This window comes from Myotis brandtii, unplaced genomic scaffold (genome assembly GCF_000412655.1).
Source record: "Myotis brandtii unplaced genomic scaffold, ASM41265v1 scaffold521, whole genome shotgun sequence".
Classification (NCBI taxonomy): domain Eukaryota; kingdom Metazoa; phylum Chordata; class Mammalia; order Chiroptera; family Vespertilionidae; genus Myotis; species Myotis brandtii.
The window spans coordinates 1,670,551-1,675,299 of record NW_005369870.1 but is presented as its reverse complement, the minus strand read 5'-3'; the positions used below and the strand labels follow the sequence as shown (position 1 = coordinate 1,675,299).

Genomic DNA, 4,749 nt, shown 5'->3' with positions numbered 1-4,749 from the left:
CTAGGCCAGCCAACCTCCCATGGCCCTCCCCCCCCCACTGGCCTGGCCCAATTGGCCCCCATCAGGGTGGGCTGGCCAGACCCCACCCATGCATGAATTCAAGCACTGGGCCTCTAGTTAGTTATAATGATAGTTGCAGGTTTTTCACAGATGCCCTTTATCAATTTGAGTAAATGTCTGTCTTTTTCTAGTTTGTTGAGACTTGTTATCATAAATGTATGTTGAATTTTCTAAAATCATGTTCTACTTCAATTGAGATAATTGTGTATCTTCTGTTTTAGCTTGTTGATATTGTGAATCAAATAAAAGTAAACTAGTCAAATTATTAAATCAATAATATTACGTATTGATAAATTGCTTTTACAAATTTATGAATGTTCAACCCACCTCTCATTTCTAAGATAAAACCTATTTTTTCATAATACAGTATCCTACTTTATGTTCCTAGATTTCATTTGCTATCATTATAGTTCTCTAGATTTCTTTGAACCTGTTTCTACATCCTCATATATCTTCTGAAAGGTTGGTACAATTTTCCACATGAAGAAAGTGTCTAATAATCTGTCAGTTCAAGTCTCCTCAGCAGCCTCATCCAAATAATTGGATAATTGTTCTCCAGGCTTGCGGTTCTATAAACCATCATTCTAAAGATGTCTGTCTTCTTTCATTTATTTTTATACTCTATCCATGCTCCCCTTTTATCAGTTATTTTTATTTTATGTATCTATTTCTGTAGAGACAATCCTTCTGTACTTTCCTATGAAAAGGTAGTTTTTGAGATACTTTTCCTGTCTTGGAATAACTATATTTTACCTTCACCTATGATTACTACTTTAGTTGGCATAAAATTTATATTTAAAACATTACCCACTTAAAATGTTATATTTTGTTTTTGCTTTTGTTGTGATAAAGTCCAAAACAATTGTGATTCTTGACTCTTTGTAAATAATATCATTATTTCTACTTTCAAAGAACTTTGTGGATCTTCTCTTTATCCTTGGCATTCTAAAATTCCATAAAGATGCCTCCTACATGAATTTTGAAAGATAATCGTACGATTAGTTGGTTGGTCTCTTTAATCTTGAGTTCTGGGAAGTTGCCTATCCTTAAGTTCTGGAAATTTCTCTCCTGTAATTGCTTTGTTTTTGTGTTGACTACTGAATTTTAGATTTGTTGGGGGTTAAGTTTTCAAAGTAGAAAACAATAGAAATTTATGCATAATTTTAAAAGTAGAAGTCTACTACTTTCTTCAGTTTATAATTTTAGTTTAACAAACAATCGAACATCTATTAAATACCAGGCACTATGCTAGAGAGAAGGTGCCTAAAGAAAAATTATTTTCAGATACTCTCATTTAATTGTTTTTTGTTTATTGAGGTATAGATATAGACATGAAATCTGCTATAATCAATCTAATGTGGTAAGAAGTGCTGGTAGGTGGGATAAATAGGAAGCTGAGGTACATGGAAGAGGAATGCTCCTTAGGGGAGTTCAGGGAAGATTCTTGGGAAGAAATAGTCCATAAGCTAAAATTTGAAGAGGCATAAACATAATCAAACAAAGAAGTAGGGGAAAGACATTCCTGTCAGAGACAGTGAAATTCATTCATTCCTTTATTAACTTATTTAATAAGCATTTACAGAATATTATCTGATTTCAAACAGAATTCTAGACATGGGTATCAATAGCACACAGTATGATCAAAGGCATGAAATAACACAATACATGCATTTTATTCTGTGTGTACTTGTGTGTCACTAGAAGCATTTAGAACAATTACTGCAGTGTAATATCTGCTGAAGATGTGGCAAGAAAGAAGTCTGGGAACATTATTGAAATGATGAATATCTTGAATTTTTCTTGCATGTTTCTGGTGTCATGATAGAATATTTTCCTGGTTTTATTTTGTTTTTACAATACAACTCGTGTCCCAGTGCATGGATTCGTGCACATTGAAAAGAGATTAATTAGAAGAAATATTTTAATATCACTATGAGCGTCTTGCTAATGAAAAAAAAAATAGGATTCTACTGAGTCTCCTATCTACCTATTCCTGGACTTCTATGAGGATCAAATGAGATGAGGCACAAGAAAATCCCTCACAAACATTTGGTTAAAGTGTAAAATGTTTGCACCTGGCTATAAAACAAATCGGGTTCCTAGGCTGAAGAAACTCCAAGAATGCTAGTTGCTAGGGAGAGGAAGCCAGGCGTTGCTATGTGACATCATTACCCAGTGCCCACAGAAACCATTTCTGGGCTGGGCTGGGCTATGGGCTGCATTTTGCACCATGGGGTCTTGGCAGCATTGGCTGTGATTTGGTGGGGTGTCACTCTGGGGTGGTGGTGGGCCTGTGTCCCACTTGGGGGAAGCCAAGTGTTGGATTGTCGGCGCCAGGTCCATGGTGCCATTTATTTTTAAATGGCCAGTGCATGTCATGGCAGCTCCTGCATTGAGTGTCTGTTCACTGGTGTTCAGTGCGCATCATAGCTACTGGTCAGATGGGTGGACACTTAGCCTTTTATATATATAGACTAGAGGCCCGGTGCATGAAATTTGTGCACAGGTACATTCCCTAGGCCTGGTTGGCAATCAGGGCCAGTCAGGGCCTTCAGGCTGCTGTCCAGGGCCTTCCTTCTGGCTGCCGGCCAGGGCCTTTCTTCATTCTGTGCTGCCCCCTGGTCATCAGCTCATGTCATAGTGAGCGATAGAACTCCCGGTCTCTCTCTCTTTTTTTAAAAAATATATTTTATTGATTTTTTACAGAGAGGAAGGGAGAGCCATAGAGAGTTAGAAACATCGATGAGCAAGAAACATCGACCAGCCCCCTCCTGCACACCCCCCACTGAGGATGTGCCCGCAGCCAAGTAGAACCCCCGGTCTCTTGGTTGAACTCTGGCGGGGGCACTTTGCATATTAACCTTTTATATATATAGATAATTTTATATGTATTACTTATATTTTATTTTTTTAACTTACCAACTACTCATCAAATATAGGTCATAAATTATGGATTTAATATTTTTCTCCTCTCAAATAGGATGATATTATCAAAGTTGTCTCTGCTATAGAACAGACAATTATCTGTTTATATCTGTATCTATTTAAATGCTCTCATCAACCTTTGTTTCAAGTTTCACTGGAAACCAACTCTCACCTTTCCCTTCACTAATATAAGTTAACACGTTTAAACAGACTGGTGTGTATTGTCCTGTAATTTTATTTAGGCTGAAATAATCATGTGTAAATATTCATCCATCTTTTTTTTATTTCTGCATTCATCTTTAAATCTATCAATTATCTGTTTCAAGCTTGGTCATTTTAAAAAATTAGTTACCATTATACAATTTCTCAGCTCAGCCTCACAGAAATCCTTTCAAGTTAACTGATATAGTTTTAATTAATTATTCTCAGTGAATGAAAGATATTCTATTATGTGGATGTACCATAATTTATTCAACCATTCTCCTATTGATGCTTATTATCTTTGTTTCCAGTATTGTGTCACAATGAACAGTGCTGAAATAAACATCCTTAAACATATATCTGGCACACTGCTGTTTTAATCTTATAAGATACTAGAGGCCCAGTGCATGAAATTTGTGCACGGGAGGGGGTTGTCCCTCAGCCTGGCCTGCACCCTCTCCAATCTGGGACATCCCTCTCACAATCCAGGACTGCTGGCTCCTAACCACTCGCCTGACTGCCTGCCTGATTGCCCCTATTTGCTTCTGCCTACCAGCCTGATCGCCCCCTAACTCCTCCCCTGCTGGCCTGATCGCCCACAACTGCCCTCCCCTGTAGGCCTGATCACCCACAACTGCCCTCCCCTGCTGGCCTGATCACCCACAACTGCCCTCCCCTGCCGGCCTGATTGCCCCCAACTGCACTCCCCTGCTGTGACCCACCTCATCCGCTGGGACCTGCCTCCTCCGCTTGAGGCGACGGAGATGCCGGGGCCGGCCTCCTCCATGCTGCGCAGAGCCATGGGACCCACAGGCCTCAATGCATGGAGCAGCCAACTGGCCCTGCCTCCACTGTGTGTGAGGTCATCTTGTGGGAGCCATCTTGTGGTGGCCATCTTGTGAAAGCTTTGTGTAAGGGCATTGCGCGAGGGCATGACATCACCTAGGCTTTTATTATATAGGATGTCCCAGATTATAGGTTAAAAGATATGTGTATTTTCAAATTTAATAGATTTTGTTGCTAAATTACTCCCCCAAAAGACTATATCCCATATCAACCAATAAATTAAGAGAAGGTTGTTTTCACCATATCCCCACCGACAATAGATAGATATTCTTGCTCTGTTTAATTTGTGCCACCCTAGCCAGTTTGGCTCAGTGGCTAGAGCATCGGCCTGCTGACCAAAGGATCAGGGGTTCAATTCTAGTCAAGGGCATCTGCCTTGGTTGTAGGCTCCTCCCGTGTGCAGGAAGCAATCAATCAATGTGTTTCTTTCACATTGATGTTTCTCTCTGTCTTCCACTCTTTGTAAAAATCAATAAAAAAAGTCCTTAAGTGATGATGACTTAAAAAAAATTGTGCCAATTGGACTATATAAAATATTTTATTACTAGAGGCCCAGTGCACAAAAATTTGTGCACTCAGGGGTGGGGGGGCGGTCCCTCAGCCTGGCCTATGCCCTCTTGCAGTCTGGGACCCCTCAGAGGATGTCTACCTGCTGGCTTAGTCCTGCTCCCTGGGGTATTGGGCCCAAGCTGGCAGTCAGACATCCCTCTGGCAGCC

The 4,749-nt window shown here is 40.1% G+C and overlaps 1 long non-coding RNA gene across 4 annotated transcripts in view; it reads left to right on the top strand.

Moving 5' to 3' along the window:
- LOC106728033 overlaps positions 1–4,749 on the top strand; it is a 64,445-nt gene that overhangs the window by 7,976 nt on the left and 51,720 nt on the right. The gene's annotated exons all lie outside the window — the stretch shown is intronic.